Source organism: Lontra canadensis, unplaced genomic scaffold (genome assembly GCF_010015895.1).
Source record: "Lontra canadensis isolate GAN:19392208 unplaced genomic scaffold, GSC_riverotter_1.0 scaffold25, whole genome shotgun sequence".
In the NCBI taxonomy this organism is placed as follows: Eukaryota; Metazoa; Chordata; class Mammalia; order Carnivora; family Mustelidae; genus Lontra; species Lontra canadensis.
The window spans coordinates 6,731,152-6,742,506 of record NW_022631019.1 but is presented as its reverse complement, the minus strand read 5'-3'; the positions used below and the strand labels follow the sequence as shown (position 1 = coordinate 6,742,506).

General features: G+C 52.5%; 1 protein-coding gene across 2 annotated transcripts in view; it reads left to right on the top strand.

The window, feature by feature from the left end:
- Nucleotides 1–1,284: 1,284 nt before the first annotated feature.
- CTNNBIP1 (catenin beta interacting protein 1) overlaps nucleotides 1,285–11,355 on the top strand; it is a 45,710-nt gene continuing 35,639 nt past the window's right edge. Inside the window, exon 1 of one of the 2 annotated variants that reach the window (XM_032863351.1) lies at nucleotides 1,285–1,404. The gene's annotated coding sequence lies outside the window, so the exon portion shown is untranslated. Of the gene's footprint in view, nucleotides 1,405–8,924; nucleotides 8,944–11,355 lie in introns of those variants that run through there. The other variant, XM_032863352.1, reaches the window with a different exon arrangement.

The window sequence follows — 11,355 nt, the reverse complement described above, 5'->3', positions numbered from 1 at the left end:
AAAAATATCAGATTCTTCTCGCACAAGGATGGGAAAGAAATGTGAGGAGAGTGGAAGAGGATGGGACGGAAAAGAGGCTAAAGGCAAGGCTGGGAAAGCTGGGAAGGCAAGAGGGCTTCTAAAGTGTGGTTAGTGTAACACCACGTAACTGTTAAAATGTTGAAGATGAGGCCACTCTTAAAGACACGTGTCCCTTAAAAGGGAAAGTGGGTGTTCAAAGCGATTCATATTCTGCCCCAAAAGGGTTGTTTCTCCATGTACTCTCTCCAGACAGAGCCATCTAGCAAATACAGAAACATTTTAATCGTGGACCCTTTTCCCCAGAAAAATGTACTCCCCACCACGGTTCATGAGAGTTTAAGTTTAACGGACCCACGCAGGCCCGTCCCTGAGCTTTCTGGGCTCCGTGGATCCCAGGTCAGACAGGCCTCCAATTCAAGATCCGGCCCAGCTTGCCCCTAAGGTAGCGGTGTTCCACTTCCACCGCGCAGGGAGACCACGCCTCTCAATGTTTTGCAACCTCGTCCGTTTCAGATTTTTCAGGGGTCCCCGAGAAACCGGCCTCGCCGAGGATTCCGCCCTGTCTGACCGCTCCCATTTCTAAACACAGACTCGTGTGTGGGAGAGGCCATTATTTTAACCGGATCTCTGGGATCCTGGAGCCGCTAAGGGACAGGCAGACTCGCTTCACCGCAGAGCCAGCACCATCCTTAATCCGGGCTCCGCCCTCAGGCCGCCTCCTCCTCCGAGCCCCCGCCCCTCTTCCCCTGCCCACCCGCCCCGCCCCCGCTCCGCTCCACCCCTTTGCTCCGAGCAAGGCTCGGCCACTATCCACGATCCTGTTCCACCCGCCCATCTCGTGGCCCCGCCCCGGGATCCCTGGCCCCACCTTCTCCCGAGGAGCCCAATGAACGTCCCAGCGCTCCGCTCGGCACCCTCCCCGTATGCAGGAGGCCCCGCCCCATAGGCCGAGTTAGCCAATGGGTGCCCCACGGCCCCGCAGCCCCGCCCCACCCTCAAGTCCCTCCCCTGGCGCCCAGCCCTCCCCGCCTCCCACCCCCGCCACACCCCGCCCTCCCACCCCACCCCCGGCGTTGCGGTGGCCGCGCCTCCGCCGCCCGCGCGGAGCCAGATGCCGCCCCCTCCGCCGGTCCCTCCCCCGGCGGCCTGGCGCCTCCCTCCCACCCCGCCGCGGTGACTCACCGAGCGGGAGGCGGAGGCTCAGGCGGCCGCTCCCGCTGCTGCTGTTGCTGCTGCTGCCGCCGCCGCCGCCGTCGCCGCCGCTTCTGCTGCTGCTGCCGCCGCCGACGCGGCTGCTCGGGCTGAGCGCGCCCCGGAACAGGCCGCCGCGCACGGTGCACGGACCCGCAGCCCCCGCCGGCCCGGCCGGGTCGGGCGGCCCAGGTAAGCGCCGAGGCCGTCCCCGCGCCCACAGCGCCGCGCGGGGGCTCTGGGGAGCCGCCGGCCCTTTGTCTCCCGGGGAGGGGCCGAGGAGGGCGCCCCCGAACCCTCTCGGACCCACTGGCTGGCCCCCGGCGCGGCGCCCTGGTCTGGGCCCGGCCTCCTCGCCCCGCCTGGTGGCCGCCGCCTCCCGCCTCCCGCCGCTCGCCGCCGCGGACGCCGCCACAGACCACCCTCTAGCCTTCTTCACCTTCGCCCAGGGGTCGCCTCCACAGGTGTCCGAGCCACCCACCCCGTTGTTCGCCGCCGCGTCGGCGCGGTTGTCACCGTCTGTCAGCACTCCAGGTCCCGTGCCCTCCCGACTCTCCCTCACCTGCTCCCCACGCTCAGCATCCCGACCTTCTTTCCGTACAGAGCCCCTCCGGATGTCCCCAAAGTCAATGCTGCCAAGATCTGGCCCCGGGGCCGCCCTTCCTCCCTCTCGTGTGATTGAACTGTCGCTTCCCCATTCCACCGCTCCCGGTGACTGCTCCTGGGAGGCGCACGCTGCAGGCACATGGGCCACCTGTATGGCGGGTGTGGATCCAAATGAACCACTGGGAGCCCCAGACTGCACTTGTCACCTCCTTCTCATCACCCCCACCCAACCACTTTCCTTATCCTTGAACGTGGTAACCCAGGTACCTAGGTAGGTCTGGACACCCACCCTCTGTTAGGCCCCGCATGCCTTCCTCTCTCGTGCACTGAACTTGTCTGAGCAGTACCCGCTGTCAGGTTAGCCCCTGGGAAGGCCGAGGAGGAGGCTTGCGTTGGCAGCAAATCAAGAGTTTTATGAATAATGAGATGTGTGGCTTGCAGCACCTCCTATCTGAGAATCTAAGTATGCTGTAGCTGTTAATTATTTTGTCTCCTGTCACTCAAAGAACTCAGAGAAGTGTGCCTGGCCGGCTGCTGGGTAAATTGAGGCACAGGGTGTGTCGGTGTGGGACCTGGAGGCAAGTCAGAGTTTGTCCTAAAGTTTTGTTCCCAAGTTTCTTGGATCTTAGCTCCCTGCTGCAACTGAGCTCTTGTTCCTGGTTTTGGGTAAATTGAGGCACGGATTATGTCTGCATGGGACCTGGAGGCAAGTCAGAGTTTGTCCTGCGGTTTTGTTTCCAAGTGCTTTGGATCTTAGCTCCGTGCTGGAACTACTGGGCTCTTGTTCCGGGCTTTAGACCCTAAGTGATACTCATCTTTTGGGCCATTAAAGTGTCCAGAGATGCCAGTTTCCTCTGATTTAAAGCAGGACTTTGAATCATAAAAAAGGTGCTGGCTGTTGAACTTCAGGGTGTCATTTGTGGTTTTCTGGTGGAGTTAGTGAGGAACCTTGTAAAACGCAAGTTACCTCTGTGAGATGGAGACTCATCCATTCAGTGGTGAGCACTCTCCATAGGACAGGCACCACGTCCAGCACCCAGGCTCCAGGTGGTGAAAACGAAGCGGACACTCTAAAGAGGAGGGAGTAAACAAATAAGCAGACAACATAATTCCAGTGGCATTAAGCGCTATGAAGAACCAGTTTGGATCTTATTCCAAGGGCAGTTAGAAGCTGTTAGAGGATTTTAAGCAGAGAGGTGATAAGATCTAAGTTTTCGAAGATGGTTCTGGCTGCCGTATAGAGACTGGATTGTAAGGCGCAAAGGTAGAAGCAGGGATAGCAGTGGGGAGGTAGACAACTGCAGCTTCCAGGCGAGAGGCGGAGGTGGCTCCGGGGACCAAGCTGGTGGTGGTAAAAGGGTAAAAGTGAAGAGCTAGCATCTCTTCTCCCCCCAGGAGAGGCTGAGAGCTGGAAAGCAAAATCAGGAAACACCGACTCAGATTTAAATGTATAGCAGATAATTTCTAGATCATAGGCAGGTTTAGCTCAGCTCACCTTGCTCAGCCCCTGTTGTGAGCCAGGCAGGCGCTGTGCTGGACTCTAGGGGATACAGATGAGAACAAGGTGAATGGGAGTGGGCTCCACGTTACAACAGTGCTTTCACGGAAGGGTCACCTCCTCCTTGATGGAAGAGGGTTTCTGGGCTTAAAAACCAGTTAGGGGGGCGCCTGGGTGGCTCGGTGGGTTAAAGCCTCTGTCTTCGGCTCAGGTCATGATCCCAGGGTCCTGGGATCGAGTCCCATATCGGGCTCTCTGCTCAGCAGGGAGCCTGCTTCCTCCTCTCTCTCTCTGCCTGCCTCTCTGCCTACTTGTGATCTCTGTCTGTCAAATAAATAAATAAACAAAATCTTTAAAAAAAAAAAAAAACCAGTTAGGGGTGGAGGAGCACAGAACACAGTGGGCTTCGACCCCATATTTGGCTGCATTATTTAAATGAGAGAATTTTTATTGCCCTGCTGATGCTGTAAGAAGTTGCCCAAAGAAATTGGGACTGTTCTCATGGTAGATGAGATGACCAGTCAGTGGCCATGCACTTGAACTATTAACCAGAATAAAACTTGATCTCTGTGCTGCTCCAAAAGTGTGCTGTCAGAACATGTCAGAGGCAGAGGACCTTGGGGGTTGTGTAGGCCAGCCCCCTCTTTTCTGGCTGGGGATCTGTGGCCTCTAGAGACTATGTAACTCCTGATCTCATAGAGTCTATACATTTTTTAATGGCACCTGCCAATTTCTACTTCTGTTTCAGCTCCAAGTGTACCTGCTTTCTGACTCTCAGCTTTCTGAGGCTAGGATCTCTGGTGGACTCACGTTTGCATAGCTCCCAACGTCAAGAGCAGTGTCCTGCACAAAAAATAAACTCATCAGATATTAGTTGACTTGCCTGGGTGTCTCAGCACCTAAAACTAGAAGCCCGGAATCCTGGCCCTGTCCCTATCTTATCATCAAAACACACTTCCTGCAGATCCCTCCTCATCCAGGGTGCAATACCGTGGTAAAGCCAGCCATCCCCACCTCACTGGGTTCAAAGGGCAGGGCAGCCCTCCCTCCATAGATTCTCGCTCTTTCCAGCCCTGCCTACAGAGAACAGCTGCGGGGGTGCTGACTAAGTCCTTATTCAACACTCAGCAAAGATCAGAGCATGCACTTTGTACCAAGACTATCTTAGTTTCTGCCCTTACAGCTGCGTGACCTTCAGCAAGTAACTTAACCTCCCCATGCCTCGGTTTCCCCATCTGGACAATACTAATCCTTCAGGAAGTTGTTGGGAGGATTAAATTAGGTAATACCTGTCAGATGCTTAAGAACAGCACCAAACACTTAGTATGTGGTTGGTGGAAGTAGTAGTTATCATTTCACTGTTAACTTATCTGTTTCTTATTTGCCACTGAAGCTCTTTGAGGGCAGAGATTTTTTTTTTTTTTTTGTCTGCTGTTGTAGTCCAGTGTCTAAACTTTGTAGGCACTCAGTAAATATTTGTGAAATGGAATGACGTATTGAACACCTTCTTTATGCCAGGCCCTGTGGTAGGTGCTGGGGATATAGCCAAGGACAAGATCTCACCAAGATCCGTGGTCTAATGAAGATTATCTTCTGGTGAGAGAGACAAACAGTAGATAGATAAAACAAAACAATGCAGGATGGTGAAAAGAGATATGGGGAGAATGAAATGGGGCACTAAGATGGAGATGACTGGGATCGGGGTCAGGATAGAACTCTAGCTCGCTCTCAGGAGGTGACTTTGAACGAGGACCCAGCTGGTGCGCACAGAGGACAGCAGGAACTATGAGCCCAGTGGGGCTGGCGCATGGTGACCAAGGAGTTGACAGGAGCTGGATCTGTGGCCCCAGTGAAGAATTTGGATCTTACTCATCAATTCTGAACAGTGGAAAGTCACTACATGAGAACTCCTCCTTGAGGGGCCATGCTAGGAGAAAGAGCAGGTTGCTAGGAGCAGCAGTGAGTGGGCCCTCCTTGTCCTGGGAAGGCTTTTGGAGGCCAACAGGCTAGCAGTGTTGACTTCATTCCCATCAGGTTCCCCGTTTCGCTGGCCTAGGTGCCCAGGAGATACGGGAGCCATCAGCTGGCTAACAAAGGCCCAGGTGTGAGTGTGTGTGTCCTGCAGATTCTTCTGACCTTCTTTACTGCCCCCCACCCCGAGAATGAGGATAATCAGTTTCTTAAGTTGAATGAATGTGAATTGCCAGCTCTTAGCATCTTGCCTTATACCACGGGACGTCGTATGTTCTTTGCTTCTCTCTGTATGAGTTAAAGCTTCTTCTTTTTTTTTTTTTTTTAATTAATACCTGTCCCACTTTAGTTTTTAAGATTTTATTAATTTTTTTTAGAGAGCACAAGCAGGGGGAGCAGCAGGCAGAGGGAGAAGCAGGCTCCCCGCAGATTCCAGGACCCTGAGATCATGACCTGAGCCAAAGGCATCTAAATGCCTAACTGACTGAGCCACCCAGGTGCCCCGAGTTAAAGCTTCTTATCTTGGCAGTGACACTGAAATAACGGAGTTTTGCTGCTAGTCTTCATGTGTGCGTCAGGGATGGCCACACATGTATGACTCAGCGTCTTTGTTGGGGGTATCCTGAGATTGACTGGGTAGCTGTCCCCCACCCCACCACCACTTCTCCTCCAGGCCCCTGGGTCGGTGCCATCTGGCCACACTGTCATCCATGAACACCTCCTGTTTGATCAGGAGCATGGTGGTACCTAGAAGGCGCTGACTGTGTTCTGTCTGGGCTGGGAGCAGTTTGGAAGCTCAGGAGAGCACTCAGAGAAATGGCATTTAGAACCTAGGGGTTCCGCTGGTCAGGAATCCAGAGCTGGCCTTGTTAGACGGGGTGCTGTTGGCCAGCTTCCCATTTGGGCATCCCCCTTTTCGGTTGGTATTCACAATGCCACTTGCTCTGCTAACCTTGAGAGGCCAACACAAGTCAGTGGGAGTCTAAACTTGGTGTTGCAAGTCACTCTCGGGCTCCTGGGACATTTCATTGGCAGAATCCAAAATGCCTGTTAGTCGTATGTCATCTGTAGCCTTGTAAAAACTAAGCCCAGAGTGGGTGCAACCCTTTTGTCAAGTAATCATTTTTTTTCAATGAGAGTCATAGTGCTCATTGAGAAAATGAATGAACATGGCATTTTATATACATTGTCTCATTCAACCCTCACCCCGATTTCAGAGATCCGCACCATTAGTGCTAATTTGCACATTCAGACGCTGAAGCCTGCAAAGACTAAGTAATTGGTTAGAGATCAAGCTAGTCAGGAACAGAGTCAGGATTCAAACCCGGGCAGTGTGTCTCCTGGTCATGAGCTCGGAGCCCCATGTTAGATACTGCTTCTCAGCAGGAACAGTAGAGAAGAGAAAAATCTCTCTTGAGCCTGGCGTGGGTGACACTGTTAGGGCGGCCAGACTTAGCTGCAAATCCTGCACCCTTTCCCTGTCTCAGCTGGCCTTGGGCATGCTAATTAACCTCCCTTTACCTTACTTTCCCCAACTGTAAATGGGGATAATGATACTTGTACCTTCATAGCTCCCAGGGGCATTGTGATGTTTGAGCCAAAGTGCTTTTGAACTTCTTTTATGAAAGGGCGCTGGGCACCAATTGCTGTTACACTCGGTTATTAAAGACCCATTATGCCCTGATCCTCCACGAAGCCTTGTTAAAAGGGAAAGACAACAGTCCCAAGAGGGAGAGGTGTCCTTGCGTGGTGGACACGGCTGCACCAAAACATTGTTTTCCTCCTTCTGATGTTTCTTAAGGATTGAGGGTCAAGACTGTTTCTCCATTTTTCCTGGTTGTGTTGTAGTGTATAAGCTTCTGTAAGCAGGTCTGTATGCCTCATAACATGATCGAGGACGGTGATGGCAAGACAGAGAAGGGGGATAAAGGGCTTGGTTTCTAATACTGGCTATGATGTCTTTATAAGATAAGCCAAGAATACAGAGATACCAAGAAGTGATGGCCATCTTTCATTCGTCCTTCCTTCCCACCCTCCTTCCTTTTAATGATTCACTGATTCAATTAATAAATATTTACAGAACTTTATTACAGCCTGGACTCCATGGTAGGCACTGGAAATATTGTGATGAGCAGGGTTAAAATAGTTCTTCCCCATGCAAATCTTACAGTCTAAGGTCAAGAGGCCTATTATCTAGATGGAGTCATGGGACTAAAGAAAGAATGTGTTGGTAAGTGTTTTGAACTCTCAGGAGTCAGAATATAATTTCCGGGTGTACACATTGGCTCCCCTGGGTACCTACTCTAGGTGGGCATTAAGGTATAGAAGAGTGTGTTTGGCTTCCCAGAAGGGCAGGGGAGGAGTTAATAGATTAGAGCCCTTCTATGTCATACATAACAAAAGCTGTACTTGGTGTGGGCAGTAAGAGCTCATTTCCACTTAAAGCCTCAACTCTTTGTTACTTGAGTTCAAGTCAGGAAGGAATGATCATGGGCTCCTCCCATTTTTTTTTTTTTTTTTAATTTATGCCACCAATCTGGTGCCTTTCTTTAGAAATGACCACTAGACCTGGTCTCTCCTGCCTGTCCGGTCTCCTTCTGGAAAGCAGGCATATGGCAGCAGGTGGGCTCTGGGGTGAGCTGCTTGGTGCTCTCTGGCAGGCCCACGGGGCTCCCGAACTGGTGCCCGTAGACACCTATGTGGGGTCGATTTGTACACAGTGGGGTGGGAGGGTTATTTCTTCCCCAAGTCTTCCCTGCATCAGGCCTCAGGATCCCTTCAAAGAGCAAGGTCAGGGAGGCCCCGCAGGTCATGGGAAAGCACACAGTGTTCTTCCTCTGTCCCTCCAGCAGGGCTGGGTGGAGAGGGCAAAGGGCTGGCAGAGGCAACTGCCCATATTCAAAGTGGGAGGAAGACCCGGGACAGCATGCTCCTGGGTGATGTCACTTTCACCCAGCCCCTGACATGTCACTGCCTTCCTGGTGCTCATTAGCCACCCTTTCAGTCCAGGGCCGATCACCATTCTCCGCCCGATCAGGAGGAAACGGCCGGCCCGGCAAGAAGGCCAGGTCACTCAGTGTCCCCGACTTACTTTAAGTGTGGTTGGAGCCCACAGTGGCGCTGGTTCAGTTAGGAGAATGTGACCCACTTCCATGTCCTCTGCCACGTGGGGAGCCGGGTGGGAGGCTTTCGGAGACCAGCTCCAATTAAGGTTTTCTCAGGCCCGAGTATCTCCTGAGTATCCCACCCACATGTTTCCTGCTGCTGGAATCCTGCGGTCCGTGCCCCTGAGCTGAATAACAGCTCCAAGACAGATGAAGTTACTGCCTCGTCATCTCGCAGGCCTGGATTCTGCAAGTGAAGCTTTCTGTGGGGGTCAGGATCCCTGTGGGTTCAAACACCTTTCCTGACGTAGGCCCTACCCTTGTTCTTCCTGCTAGATCACCAGGCAAACCGGAGACCCCGTTTCCAAGGCCATGGGTTAGCCTTGACAGCAGCCCCCCTGCCCCGAGACCATGGCTCACAACCCCCTGCTCCAGTCAGCCCTGGCTCCCCACAGTCCCCTCCTGACCCTCATCTCTCACAGAATGTTCTTCTGCTGCAGGAATATGAACTGAAATGTTTTGGACCTTCCAGTTTCCTTCTATTCTGTTCAGGTAGAGAACATTTGAATGATTTTTGCTCTTTGTGATTTTGTTTCTTCCCTGGGGGTGGGGGGTTGGAAGAAGGCTGATTTATAGCCATGACGATGTGAATACTGCAAAGATGATTTGGGGGGTTTTGGTGGGTAAAGTGGTTCTGAGCCCCCGAATGATCCAGTCATATTTACAAAGGTGGTAGGGTTAGCTCGGGTAAGCCATGATCTCAGACCTGCGTGAGGGCCATTGCTGACCATGTGTTGCGCTTCCCAACTGAGGCAGTGTGTCATCCCCCTTACCCCCCCGACCCTCTGTCTATCCCGCTGTTGCCACTGCCTGGTGGCCTCTCAAGGCACGTGGCATTCCTCCAGCCGATCGCTGGCTTTGCAGGAAGATGGGGTGCCAGTGATTTTTAGGAGGACGTGGTGGCCTACAAGCCAGCAGGTCGGCTGTGGGGTGTCTCTCCAGGGCCCTGGCTCTGCTTTGCTGCACGGCGCAGCCTTCTGGAGCGGAGTCGGCACGACGAGTAGAGGACGTGGTGGGGCCTACACGTCCAGCAGGAGCGGGGTCGGCTGGATGAGTAGATCTTCTGCAGCCCCGAGGGGGAAGCTGCCTCTCCACCTGAGAGGCTGCATGTGCCGTCACCTCGCATTTGCTGCCCGTGTCGGCTGTGCACCTTCTGTCTCTAGGGGAGAGAAGAGGGTTGTTAGGCCCGAGAGCCCTGACGGAGGAGCCTGAATGCTCCCCACCGAGCACTTCCTGGACCAGCAGGACCACCCAGGGGAAGAGCTCTCTCTCTCTCTTGTCTTCTGACCCCATTCCCCTTCCTTTAGAAAGTAGCATTCATTTCTTTGGGCCTGGGTCATCGAAGCACAGTATAGAATTCAAGAGGCTATACTGCCTTCCTTCCTGGCTTCCCAGCCCCAGGAGAGACCGCTGTCAGCCCGTGTCCTGTGCATCTGAACCAGAGACGTTCTACACGTGTGCACACGCATCACGAACACGTGTGATCGCACACTCATGCCTGACACACACTGTTTGTTTCCACGCATCGTAAGTGGGGTTCTGCATCTGTTTTTTTTCATCTCACCGTAAATACCAGAATTCATTCTCTACCAACACCGTCGTCGTTGTCATTATTCAGCTAATACCTCTCGAGCACTTCCTGTGTGCTGGGTAGTGTTGCTTTTTTTTATTTTTATTTTTTTAAATAGGCTCCACACCCTGTGTGGGGCTTGAACTCATAACCCTGAGATCAGGAGTCACATGCTAGATGCCCCCTGTGTGCTGGCTATTGTTAAAAAAGTGGTTTACTGGGACGCCTGGGTGGCTCAGTTGGTTAAGCGGCTGCCTTCGGCTCGGGTCATGATCCCAGCTTCCTGGGATCGAGTCCCACATGGGGCTCCTTGCTCGGCAGGGAACCTGCTTCTCCCTCTGCCTCTGCCTGCCTCTCGGCCTACTTGTGATCTCTCTCTCTCTCTTTCTCTGACAAATAAATAAATAAAATCTTTAAAAAAAAAAAAAAAGTGGTTTACTTAATTACTTGTGTACTCCTCCCAGAAATCCTGGGAACTAAGTACTGTTATTGTCCACAGTTTGCAGACAAGTAAACTGAGGCATGGAGAGGTTAAGTTCTATCTCAGGTCACTTAGAACTATTTTACTCATTTTAATGGTTCCATGGGATTCTTTTGATTGGGGGTACTTTATTTTATTTTTTTGAAGATTTAAAAATTTTATATGACAAAGAGCACAAGCAGGGAGGCAGGAGAGGGAGAAGCAGGCTCCTCGCTGAGCAGGGAGGCAGATGTGGGGCTCAGTCCCAAGACCCCGGGATCATGAGGTGAGCTGAAGGCAGACGCTTAACCGACGGAGCCACCCAGGTGCCCCACAGTTAGCCTTATTCTAATTCTAGGGAGCAGTTAAGCAAATCCCGATTGTGGGATGTCCTAGAGACAGTGTTCCTGGACTCAAAATTGCTCATGTCGATAGACAACAAAAAGCTGGTGAACCATTCCAGGCTAAGGGACGGGAAAGAGTATGGGGACCGAATGCACTTGATATCCTCCATTGGATCCTGGGTTGGAAACCAGTGACGGCCAGGGTCTCACGGTCATGAGTTCAAGCTGCACGTTGGGTGTCGGGATGACTTAAAAATAAAATCTTAAAAACAACAATAACAACAACAAAAACCAGTGATGGCCGCAGAGGGGGAACTGGGAAACTGGGACATGGGTATACATCACAGAATACTTCTGGGTCAATATCAAACTACTTGGGGGTACAAGTAATGTCCCAGTTGTATGTGGGAGGATGGCCTTAGGAGACAGTGATGAGACATTTAGCGAAGGATTGTGATGTCCACAGCTTACTTTCAAATAGCTCTGGAAGAAGAGCAGGCTGCACACCCCCATATGCCCACAACATGGAG